Source organism: Lemur catta, chromosome 5, assembly GCF_020740605.2.
Source record: "Lemur catta isolate mLemCat1 chromosome 5, mLemCat1.pri, whole genome shotgun sequence".
Taxonomy (NCBI): Eukaryota; Metazoa; Chordata; class Mammalia; order Primates; family Lemuridae; genus Lemur; species Lemur catta.
In genome coordinates this window covers 55,252,758-55,266,028 of record NC_059132.1, presented here as the reverse complement: position 1 = coordinate 55,266,028, position 13,271 = coordinate 55,252,758, and the positions used below count along the sequence as shown (strand labels likewise).

Below are 13,271 nucleotides of genomic sequence, written 5' to 3'. Positions count from 1 at the left end.
ACCTATATCCTATCATAGTCTCTTTTCGTGGTCCCTGAGGTCTTGAGATGGCACAGGAATGGTTAGAAGGTGTGATTCTGACAGTGCCACCCCTTCAGTGGCAGAGGTTTTAGGGTGAGGGTAACAATAACTGCTGAATGGAATCAGATAGGACACAAGGGAGCTTTCTGTATAGCTCCTCTTAATGACAGCCTAGCAAATCTTGGGACAGGGAGGGAAGAAACTCCATCAAGTAAGGCTTGGTCACCTCTTGGAAAATCCATATTTCTTGTCCCAACAGTGACTAATGCTGCTGAGTGTGGACCCGGGTAGGATATTATGAGAAACTTGTTCTTTTTCTGCCCACTGCTCGTTTCTGAGCAACATGTGGCCTTTTAAGTGAGGTAAGGGTTGGCATGAGTGTGATGATGTAGCATGTTACGCAGCCAGGCAGATCATCACACGCTCAGAAGTTCAGTCTCGAAACATTAAAGGTGGCTCTGTGAGAAACTGGGCCATGTGGGAATAAGAATGACAATAGTAGGGGAAAATGCAAGCCGGGACTGGTGTTCTGCTTTTTGAGTCCTGAAATTCTCTGCTGCTGCAATCCGTCATCACTAAAATGCTGGCCCGTACTGGGAGAGGAGGGCAGGCCTCTCCAGGGAACCAGCTGCTATTCTTAAGCAGCTGAATAGAATAATGTGTGACATGCTGGTATTATAGAGCTTGAGTCTTACTCTAGATTTCCATTAAATGAGTGCATGGAATCAATACCTAACTGAACGTTTGTCTTGAGAACACCCAGAGGCCCCTGTGGAATTTGGTATTTTCAGACTAATTCTCAGACAGGAAAATGTGCAGCATGTCTCTTTTTAAAAACAGTTTCAACATCTTTTATGTAATGCTGATGCATCTGGAAGTGAAAATGCTAAGAGTTTCATTTCACTAAAAAATGGAATTTTTTTTTTTTTTTACTTTAACCTTTAACTTAAAATTCTAATTAGTGGCCTTTTCGCTGTAGTCCTAAGAGTCTCAAAGTAGGTGTAAGCACTGACACGTTGAGCCAGTATTTACTGAGACTGGATCGCGTGCAGAGAACTGCATAGGTTGTTACGAACAATGCAGAGACCTGGTCAAGTTCCCTGAGGAGCTCACGGTCTAGAGAGGGAGACACAGGTCATGGGAGGAAAAATACAGTATATATGGGAGTGTGTCACCAAGGAAGTGATGTCTGAGCTGAGTCTTAAGGGAAGAGCAACACTTAATGAGTGAGGACATCCTGACCAGTGTTAACAGAGGATTAATTTTGCCTCACATAGCTAAGATTTCACCAGATTTTGTGACACAAAAACAAGCATCATGATAATGAAATTAATAGTGAATTCAAATAAAATGGTCTAATTAAGACTCTTTTGGCTAATTTTGTCTATTCTACCTTGCCATCTTATTTTAATGGTGTTGCAAAGAACAATATATTTACATTATGTTAATCTGGTCAATAGTTGTGGCCAGGGAATAGAATTATAACTCAACTCAGAAGGAGTTTAATATTCTCATAGTAAAACAGTGAGACGTTAGGAATTTAGTATTTCTGTAATATTTTCCCTGATAACTCTAGTACCTTTGAGGAAAAGGTTGAGCCCCAGTCAGACATCTGATTTGTTTGGGGTTTTATCATTTATCAGAGATAAAGCTTAATTGAGAATAGAAATCTCAAAGTACAATAATGATAGTACTTTATATTTCAGTAGCACCTAGTGTATGAAACACTTCGTATACATTATTTAAATTTGGCCAGTATGTAAGGGAAACAGTAGTACAGGGCAGGATTATAAATTTGCTTTGTGGGATAAACTGTTACCAGTTCATTCTGCTCAACTATGTACTGGTAGCATTTGTAAACAATTCGTTCTTGCATTATTTTTTTTTAAATACTGCTGCAAAATAGTCTTGCCTCTTTTTTCCTGTTTGTGTAGTCTATTTCATTAAATTTCAGCAGTTTTAAATGAGAATGGCATCTAATAGGCCATATATGAAATGTGTTTGCTATTAATTCAAACATTTTATGGCATATTCCTTAGTCGAATCCTTGGTATTTTATAAAGTCACATTACTTTGTCCAGTAATTAAAAGAAATGGATGAATATGTAGATAGCTTGTATTTTTAGCAAAAGAAATAATTTACAGTAAGTATTTATAATTATTTCAACTAAATGTTTATAGCACTTGATTGGCAATATTTGTTGTTTCTGCCATTTAGATTTTATAGATAATTTTGGTATGGAAATACTTCTTCTGTTGATGCTTTTGTCCCTCCTTCTGTATATTGCAGATTACTGAGACAATAATTTGTCCTCAGCTGTAGTAAAACTCTCCTGTATCCTTAGTTTTCTCAGTGACTTTCTAACCATCTTTATGTCCTTATAGAGATGCTAATGCTAATTAATGTTTTAATAGGAAGAAATGTTGGAAAATAAAACTGTTAAACTTGGACCGTGAATTATAAATTCAACTTGATTTCCCTAACAACAATAATGATAGTAATAATGATTATACAATTAATATTTATAGAGTGCTTCCAGTATACTGAGCTCTGTGCCAAACATTTTACTTATGTATCTTATTTAATTCTCATAACCACCTTTGAGATAGGTGTTATTAGCCCATTTTACTGATGAATTTAGAACCATTATGCCTCACAACATTTAATAATAATATACTATTAATATATTAATAATATATTTCAAATGCTCTACTCTGGAACTTTGCACATGTGAAACGTATGTGTAAGCGTGTGTGATAGATACATATAAGTGTGTGTGTGTGTGTGTGTGTGTGTGTGTGTGTGTGTGTGGTGTGTGTGTGTATATATATACACATTGCTGTTCATTCAACCAATATTTATTTATTGACTGTATGTGCCAGGCTGCTGTGCTAAACTCTGCAAATACTGGGATGAGGGAATACCTCTCCCTTGCCTTTAAGGGACTTAGGTTGTAGTGGGAGAGATGGACTTAAGAAACAAGTACAAGAAGACGTGATAATTGCTTTAATAGGGGTAGGGACAAGGTGTTATAAGAAAATGAGAGAAGAGGGCTCTGGCTTCCCAGAAGGTATCAAGGAGGTCTTCGCAGAAAAGCAGCCCTAGCTCTGAGGCTTGAAGACTGAGTGAGTTTGGCAAAATGAGTCTGGAGGGAATAGAAGAGACTGGGTAGGGAGATGAGCGGAAGGGAAGCAGAGTTGATGGGGAGCCACAGGGACTCAGGGTGCTGAGGGTCAAGTCTGGAGGACAGACCCAGCTGCTGGGACCAGATCGCAGGGAGCATTGCACGTTCTTCAAAGGAATGTGGGTGTTACACTCTGTGTGTTGGAAAACCATACACAAATTAATTCAACAAACACTGATTAAATTATCATGAATAAGGAATGTCCTTCCAGTCTTCCTCCCTTCCTTCTTCTCTTCCTCTTTTACTCACTGATCCATTCAGCAGATTTTTATTGTGCCTATGATGTGCAAAGCACTGCACTGAATCCTGAAGATAAAATGAAAACAAACACAGTTCTGCCTTCCTGGAGCTTCCTAATTCATGGGAGAAACAAGCATTAATCAACAGAATCAACCAAAAAGGGGTGTGATTCTAGAAAAGCATGTTGTAGGGGGTAGTGACCTGGCTAGGAGGTCAGGAAAGGCTCCCCTGCAGAGAAAAGGACTGAGCTCAGAGCTGAAGGAGAAGAGAAGTCAAGGTCACCTGATAGAAGGGGCGGGTGATTTGGGGAGAAGTCTTAGCAAGGAGGAAATCATATGCAAAGGCCCTAAGGCCTAGAAGAGCAAGGTGCTTTTGAGGAATTGAAAGTCAGCCGGCCAAGCTGAAGTGCAGGCTGGAAGAGAACACAGGGGCTGGATGACAGCAGGCCTTGGGGCCACGTTAAGATCTAAGCTCAGTGGACAGTCACTGCAGTGCTTTAGGCAGGAGCTGAAAACTGGGCAGGCGGGTGGCAGGGTGGACACCAGGAGACCAGTTAGGAGGCCAGATGAGCCGCGATGGTACAGGGGAGAGGTAGAGGTTGTTGAGCAGTTTGCTGGATGGTCGAATATGGGGCATTAATTTGGGAGAGGAAGATGTCAGGATGATGTTGGTGCCAATGCTGATCAAGGGAACATAGGAGAAAGTAGAATCTACTCTGCTTGGATTTCCAGAAAAAAATATAGGGGAGAGGTGGGGAAGACATCACAAAGAAGTTGAAGCTCGAGGTTGGCCTTGAAGAATGGGTAGGCATTTTTTAGATGTTGGGGAGGGGAAAGGCATGTTAGTCAAAGGGAGTGTCATGTGCATAACCAGAATGGTGCAAATGAACACCTACACATGCACTCACATGCAAAAGGGGAGTTATTAGGGGACCCATAAATAGTTTTGTTGATTTCTTTGATATGCCCTTATCTGTTTGGTGTTGCAGTGATTCTAAGACCTATAGTAGTTCTTACTTATTTGTACATAGGTAAATATATTTAAATAGTTTTTAAGTCATGCCTATATTATGTATAGAAATTCCTTTCTTTACGTATTTAGGGATTCACACATAACTTTTGATTTTGTTATCTGCTTTTTTCCTAACAATATTTAACTACTTAAGTAGGGTATGGATTTTAGGTTTTTACTTAGTATCTTGGTATCTGGATTTGGGATTACCTGGCATTTTTAAACAACTATCAATTTACATTCAATTGAAATATGAACATGTTGGTTTCAGTTGAGCTTGGGAATTAAAATCAAAGGACAGTCACATCTAAAAACAGTAATATTAGGACTTAGGTGACGTGTCAACTCTGGGGAAAATGAGATGATGTTGATTTGATATTTAGCTTTTTTTATAGTAAGTACAGAAGTGTTGATAGCAAGATCAATTTGGGGAGATGATTTAGTACTGGAAGTATAAGCAAGGCCTCTGTGAGCTATTGGCTTAAATACTGGCTTTAACATCTACTAGGTGTGTGTTCTCAGTTTTCTTGTCAATGATACACAGGTAATAATGATTACTGGCCACTCACAGGGTGCAGTGGAGTGGGGTAATGTGTGGAAAGCACTTAGCACAGTGCCAAGACACAGTAAATGTTCCATCAGTGTTAGTGATGACTTTGGATAGCACCGATATCATGCCTTATCCGAGTCACCAACAAGAGAGGCATGTACACTTTCGAAAGTGAAAGTCAGGCCAGAACGGTAAATATATATACTGAATTTGCATAACTTTGTGGCTAGAAGGAATCTTAGAGAGCATCACATTCAACAATGCTCCTGACATTTTTCTGGAGAAGAACTACCTATCTTTTCTTTTGCTGAAATCTTGGCATTATTAGGTAGGGAAGGAGGCGGGGGGAAGAGGATCATTTTGATGGTGATGTCCCCAAGGTCAGGAGATGGGATGAGAAGCAGCTCCTGGCCAGAGCCTGCTCATCCCTGGGGTTGGGGACCTGCTGCTGTGTCTCTGCTTGCTGAGCTTTTGACATTCTGATTTAAGAACGGGGTGTGTGTGTGTATGTGTGAGAGAGAGATTATGCAATCTGATGTTTCTCTTTTCTGTGACTTCAGCTAGTGTGAATGAAGGCCTTAGACAGACGCTGCCTGACTCAGTAGGAATACTGTCTTTATAATTACAGGTCTAGGCATCTTATATTGAAATCCTCCACTGCCACCCTTTCTACTCAAGCAACATCTGTGTGAAAAGATCCGCTGGAAGGAACTGACAGCTTACGGTTCTCCATTGTGATGAAAGCACATGCTACAGGTAAGTATCTCCAAATATCTTTCACCCCAAATAATTATCATTTAGTTGTGAAGTCCCCAAGGTAGTCATGGGGGTGTTATACATATCCATTCACGCACACATGCACACACAGCATAGATACATAACGGTATGTTCACATACTTTCTATTTATTTTTCTTGTTCTCCTTTATAAAAATGGAACCTTTGCGTTTTTTTTGTAGGAAAGAAAATAACTTCTACTTATTCTGAGATCACTGACTAGGATAGATTACAATGCGTGGATAAGAAAAGGATAATTCTGGAGGCAGCATTCATAAATTCAGCTACAGAGACCACCATCAGGTGGTAGTAGAAAACAATACTGTCATCTAACCTTTTGTTCCTTTTAACAATGTAATAACGAACATCTTTCATAGCAGTCGATATTTTTCTACAGCATGATTTTTAATGATTATCCAGTAGACCATTGGACAGCCATCCTAAAATTTATTGAATTGATCGCCACTAGGTGGACATTTAGTCGTTTCTAATTTTTCTTGCTACCAAAAATGTTCTTACAGCTCTCTATATTAGTTTCCATTATTCGTGGCTTCCTTAGGATAATTTCTTAGCAGTAAACTGCTAAATTTAAAAGTTTTCAAGTTTTAAGACTTTTGATAACTTGTTACCAAATTGCTTTCCAATAAAGTCATGCCAGTTTTCATTTCCAGAGGTAATGTATGAGAGTATCTGCTTCCACACAAGTTTCCAATGCTGGGAATTTAGAAAACAAAAAAACTTTTTGCCAATTGATTATGCAAAATGATGTTTCCATGTGTTTTGGCTTTTTTTTTGGTGGTGGTGGGTCATTGATTTGTAAATCATACTGTTTTGAAGAACCTTCCTCCTGTAGACAGTAGCATGCTTGGAACTTACCAGATTTTGACATTTGAGAAATAATATTAAAACAAGAAGGAGTAGTACGGTCCTAGGCAACTTTAAATTCTTTCTTTTTGGCCAAGTATTAATATTTTTAGACAACTATGAAATTACTGGATGCCAATCATTTTTTAGTGGAAAGCATAGTTTTTAATTTCTTAAAAAAGAATAAAAGAGCTATTTAATAAAAAGCCTTCATTAAACTTGTATCTGAAGTTATACTGCTCATAAGTTAAAAAAATATATGTGCATATATATGTATATATATATGTATGTATGTCCAATATTGGGAACATGATGAAATATAATTATGGTAGCACCATATGATGCAGAATCTGTAGATCACAGTAGATAAGACTGCAAGCTTCAGACTGCCTGGGCTCAAATTCCAGTTCTGCTATTTTCTCAAAGTGTGACATTGGGCAAGCTACTTTACATCTTGATGTCTACATTTGTCAAATTTAGTTAATAATAGTACCCATCTCATGGGGTGCTGTTGCAAGTAAATATATGTGAAATGCTTAAAATCATTAAAAAATCCTATTTCAAGAGAGTATTTAGCCATATGAGAAAATGATTATGATAGAAGTCAACAAATGCGAGCTATGACACTAAACTAACCGTAGTATTATATAATGCCAATCTTGTAAAATGATTTTTCCCTTTTTCCTCCTTTTCATCCTCCTCTGGGATCTAAAAAAAAGAGTTTAATGTACTTGCAAATGGCTTTAATTTGAATTAATGGGGTAATCCCAGTCCTGGAAAGACTGTCTGATTGAAGTCTCCAAGTCCGACATTTCGAAATCACCGCTGTCTCTATCACCTGGCCAGGGGCACCCTTGGAGCAGCCGTTGTGTGAAAGCAGAGCCTCGTTCCCACCCAGGCTGCCTGGCTCCTGGGGTACAGCGAGTGCCTCGGGCAAGGCAAGCTTCCTGGCCTCTTGTGAGCCACCAACCGTCTGGCACCATATGTGAGCTGCCCTACTTGGCTCATCTCTTTCCGTCACTACTAAATAAGCTTCATTTCACTAAATTAATGAAAGAAGGTAGATTGAGACCCCCCCAGCTCTTTGGCAGTGTATGCTTTCCCCTACAGAAACACAAAAGGGAAAACCGTAGGGTTGAGTCCCTTGACCCTTTGGCTGCATCGTAAGGTTGAAAGGTATAAGGAAAAGGAGACAGAGAATTATTTGGCATTAAGGAAACAAACGCAGGTGACTCACATAGCTTCAGCCACTGTCCTGCAACTAGCTTGTGTATATAGATGCTGCATTCATTTTAGCCCTAATTTCCAGTCTGATTTGAACAGCTCTGTATTTCTCAGTAAAGGAGGAACATTTGAATTCCTAATTAAGACATTTTCGCTTAAAAAATTTCTTTTTAAATTATGGGTGATAAATTATTTTCCTCTAAGTGATTATGGGGATAAATAAGAAAGTAAAACGTGTATTTATACACATATGTATGTTATTTCAACAAGATTAATAAGTTCACAGAGGGAGAGAAGACAACAAATGTGTCAGCAAATATAGGTCAGGAAAAGAGTTTGTAATGTTCTGCCAGACTCTGATGAGGCACCTCCTGAGTGTAGGTAGAAAGGCCGCGTGTAATGGTAGTGAGAATGGTAATAACACTACCGTGTGGAACATTCGGTATTTGGATAGCACTTAGCTTCCTCCTAAACTACAGAATGATAGGAGTCTCAGAGAGGAAGAAATGATTCTCTTGGTGTGGATCGCTGGCTGGCATGCGGAAATACAGATGTGTTGATTATCAAGGGCTTACCAGAGTAAATTTCTCTAGGGAGGCAGGAGAGTGGGGAATCTTTTAACCACATTTAACTGTGCTATGTCTGTGGATCTGTGGTCCAGCAGTTTTTGGTTGTCTCCATACACTACACATGGTTGCCCAAGCCATTTTTGCAATCACGTAGACTTATTTGCAAGACCAGGCCAAATCACTGTTGCCGACTCAATTCACAGAGTCCCATGGGGTCTTTGGGGTACCTTAGGACTTTGCGAATACAGAATTATAGTACAACTTTTGAATTGGGAGAAACTGAAACAATGTCTTTAAATTTTAATCTCATTGTCGTTCATCACTCATTTATTCATTTGGTGGATACTATTTTTAGGGGCTGCTATGTTCTAGTGTAGTGCTGGGCATTGAAGATACAGAGGGAAACAAGGCAGACATGGGGCCACCCTGATGGAGTTTACAGCCCTAAGAGAGATATAGTCAACGCTGTCATAACTAGTTTGGGTGAACAGGGGAGCTGCACTAGACCATTCTAGAAGGAGGCATTCAGGGTGTCTGAAATGAGAAACTGGAGAAACCAGTGGAGAAAGACCTGTTGATCTGGAAGGCATAAAGCAGAAAGAACCAGAGGATAGACAGAGACTGGTAATGAGGTTGTGACTGCTGATAGCAGGACCAGATCAGAAAATGAAGAAGTTAAGGAGAGAAGCCCACTTGTAAAACTCCTCCCCTTAAACGCACAGCTGCTAGGGCCAGTAAAAATGGTGTAATTACTCAATTTAATAATCTAAATAATGCATCTTATGGAAAAGTCATGTCCTTAAGAAATTGTGAAACTCATCTGTTTTTACTTTCTATGACTATCTAAACACATTAGACAGAAGAGTGGATGTCACTCTGTCTTTATCGTGGTATATGGTGATATTTTCTTTTTTTAACCACCACCCAAAGGAATAATTGAGGTGACTGTTTGACCAGAACATATTTACCTGATTCTCATACTAACTATCCCTTTTCTTACTTTATCCACCCAAATTCACCCTAGAGGATGAGATTAAAATAATTAATTCCACACACATAATTAACTTTATTTAATTCACTTTGAACAGACTTTAGATTCCGGGTCAAAATAGTCTCTCCAGTTGTCACACCTTGACCTCTTTAGTGTCCTTCCCCTCAGCACTGTGTGAGGGATGTGGTTCTTCTTACCTTCCTCCCTCTACTCCTGGGCGCTTCTAGTGGCCTCTTAGGGGGATCCACTCAGAGATTTCTTTTATCTCCTTTGGCTTTGACATGGGTTTGGTAAAGGCTACATTTTTGACTTTGGATTTATTACCCTTGGTGGACCTTTTCCTCTATTTTATCACTCCCTGCCCAACTGCTTTCTTTTGGGACTCAAACTTCTGCCCAGATGTCCACCCCACTACCCTACCCACCCTCCGACCCAGCACACATGCGTTCTGTGCATTCTGGGACATAGCATCTTTTCCCGTTTGGTAATTTGTCATGTACATTTCTATGGTTAAGAAAATCCTATTGATATCCATTAAATATTTAAAATGGAGCTCTCATTAAAATTTATCTTTCAGCATAAATATGTTCTTCCCTTTTCCACTGCACTTCCTTCAGTCTGGAGGTAGCCTCCATAATGCAATTCATAGCCACTTTGGCGAAAGGCATTATTTTGAGATACCCAATGATGTTTGTCACGGCAAAATGAAAGATGTAGGGTCAAAGACTCAAGAGTACATGTTGCTTTATAGGTAGGCATAGCTGTTTCAAAGTATTTTGGAGTACATTAGTGTTTTTAAAATAACTTACCAGGCTTCTGTATGAAGCATTTTATTTTTTGAAAGTTTTGTAAATAATATAATTTCTGATGTCAGTGAAAAAACATACATGTAGTTGTAATAACTCATGAAATAAGGTAAAATATTTTGTCATCTGGCAGAGTAAAACATTAGAAAACGGTTGACATCAAAGCCTACCATTTTCTCTTTCTGTACTGGGACCCTGAAGCAGAACGCTGCAGAGATTTCCTTCCCCCCAAAACACTCGTGCTACTCTTGATGTTGGCAAACTGCTCTGTTCACAGCAGAAGCAGTGACTAGAGGTGGAAATACATCTTTGATACAGCTTTATGCAAAGACAATATTCCGTGGCACTTTTCAGAATACTGTCTTTTTTTCTCTTAAAGCATTTAAATATGTTTTCTAAGTTCTAGAACGTTAGCTTTTGATGTTATAGCATTTATAGGGGGGAGGGAACATGAAAATCATTTAGTTCCCTTTCTCCCAAACTCAAGACCTGCCCCCTGAATATCATTAGTGCCTTTCATTTCCTCAAATAGTGACTCATTCATTCATTGATTATTGAAACAGCCATTATGAGATTTGGAGATAATAGAACATCTTGGGAGAAATGTATTTTTTTTTTTCAGTCAGCAAGAAACAACTATATGCTAAGCAATTTTGAGGAAGAAGATCTCTTCAGATTAAATGAGAAGTAAGTCACAGATATTTATTTAGGTTTTCACTAAATGTTTCAGTAAAATTTGGGAAGGTAGTTTCTATGACTTGGCAATTACCTTCTGTGCCTCCTGTTTTCTCTTAGGAAATATTCTTTCTTCTCTATTTATCTTTTTTCTTTTCTTTAAACTGAGGCCAACAGGTCACTGAGAATTACGTACATACAAACCCTTGGAACGTTGCCTGGCCTGACACATGGTTAATGCTCAGTGAACATTTGCTGCCACTACTTCTACTGTGTCCTTTTCTCCCTCTACTCAACACTGTTTTTTCTGGTGGAGGTTTTCTGGAATATCTATCTCAACAAATGAATGTAACCAAATGAAACAGGAAACTCAGTGCTCATACCACGTGCTTTAGGAGGCAGGGCTGTGTTTGGCCTCTAGGAATGTCTGCAGACAAACCCAAGTTCAAGTGGAATGCCCTTGGACTTGGGATCAGGAGGGCTTTGAACAAGGGACTCAGTGACCCTAGGCTTCCAAGTATCTCGTCTATAACATGAGTGCTTTGCTCTCTAGTGCTTCATCTACTTCTAAAAATTATCATCGTCTTACATCCTGGATGATTTAAGAATTTGAAGTCCCTGTAGGAAAGAACCTATGAAAAGTGGTCACTGTAAAAAATATTTTCCCTGTGCATTTTAGTATAGGCCGTCAAGTGTTTTTTGGTTTGTGTCCTCCTTCATGCTCAAGTAGAGCTAATGACCTGCTCCTCCAGGGATGATGATAAAACAAAATAAAACAAAACCACTCCTTTCATGCACAAAGACACCCCCCTTCCAGATTCTTAACCCCTTAAACGAGTATTCAGGTGGCACAGAGGGATCATCACTTCACTTGCCACTGAAATACAGCCATCTCTGGAGTGAAATTTGGCAGCTGTGAAGTAGTCGAGCTGCAGTACTTCTATGACAGTTTGGGGAAAAGGAGCGAGACAGAAATAGCAGATTCCGAAATAATCCAATTAAAACCTCAGGGAAAGTAGAGTTGGGCAACAAGAAGGGAACGTGGTCTGCCCAAAGTCTGACTCTCTCTACTGTTCAGACAGTGTGGACTTCAGCCCCTGAAGCTCTGACCTGTGTCATGGCTCGGGTACAATGACCACAGTCAAGAATCTCGTCCACACTCCCCAAAGAGGGGGCTTGTCTCATGTTTTCTGTTGAGCTATCTTGTGATTTTTTTTTTTTTTTGCTCTCTTTTCCCACTAGTCTAATTATCAGGCTATGTTGGAACATAAATAGATCTGTCTTTTTAAAACCACCTCCTCCTTTTGCCCCCTGCGTAGGATAATATCATAGTTAAGAATTTATGACATCAGAAAGCAGTATGCTGAAAAGGATTTATGGTAAAGCACCTTTTGGCTGGTTGTGGAAGGATGCAGTGAGACCAGAAAGGAAAGCCCTTCTGTCTAATTTGAGGACCTTGGTAATAACAGTGACAGGAAAGAAAGATTCCAGAAGTAAACAAATGCAGTTTGAGTAAAACTGTAGAACTCTTTAGATTTTCTGGAACGAGAGTAATCATTGTGATGAATATTAAAATAAAAACATAGCAAAGAAGTAGTGGGTAAAATTGAAAAATACTGAGCTGTATGTGCAAGAACAATAAAAAAAGCAAAAGGAAGATGTGTCAACATGGTTAGAAATAATCAGATCGTGAGATAATGGGACATCAAATCTCTCACAAGGGAGATTCCAGGGAATAAAGGAAGCAGATGATGAAACACCTGAGCATTTTATCTTAACCGGAAAAGAGAACTATAAAAAGAAATTTAGGGATTAAACAGTTAGTTTCATTTAGAAACACAAAAAAATCTTTAGGTAGTGATGAGCATTCATATAGTCTCCTATTATAAAATAAAACAAAAAGTGAATTCAAGAAAAATTAAATAAAATTCATGTAGTAGGAAAAAAATGAGATTTGGTGTCAGAAATTTTGGTTTTGAGTTTCAGTTCTGCAATTTACTAGCTTTATGACCTTAGGGAAATCACTTAAAATGTGAGGGTTTTTTTCCTCCTATCTATAAAATAGCGATAATTATACTATCTATTTCACAGGGTTGCTGCACCGATCAAGTGAGATAATATCTTCAAAAGTGTTTGTAGGCTGGGTGCAGAGGCTCACGCCTATAATCCTAGCACTTTGGGAGGCCAAGGCAGGAGGATCACTTGAGGCCAAGAGTTCAAGACCAGCCTGAGCAGCATAGTGAGACCCCCATCTCTACAAAAAAAATTTTTTTAAATTAGCCAAGTGTGATGGCACATGCCTGTAGTCCCAGCTACTCAGGAGGCTGAGGCAAGAAGATTGCTTGAGCCCAGGAGTTTGA

General features: G+C 39.1%; 1 protein-coding gene across 4 annotated transcripts in view; it reads left to right on the top strand.

Annotated features, from left to right (window-relative positions):
* ATXN1 (ataxin 1) overlaps nt 1–13,271 on the top strand; it is a 336,877-nt gene that overhangs the window by 86,174 nt on the left and 237,432 nt on the right. For 2 of the 4 annotated variants that reach the window (XM_045551836.1, XM_045551835.1), the window contains exons 2-3: nt 5,636–5,763; nt 10,859–10,923. The gene's annotated coding sequence lies outside the window, so the exon portion shown is untranslated. The remainder of the gene's footprint in view (nt 1–5,635; nt 5,764–10,858; nt 10,924–13,271) is intronic. The other 2 variants (XM_045551834.1, XM_045551837.1) reach the window with 1 other exon arrangement.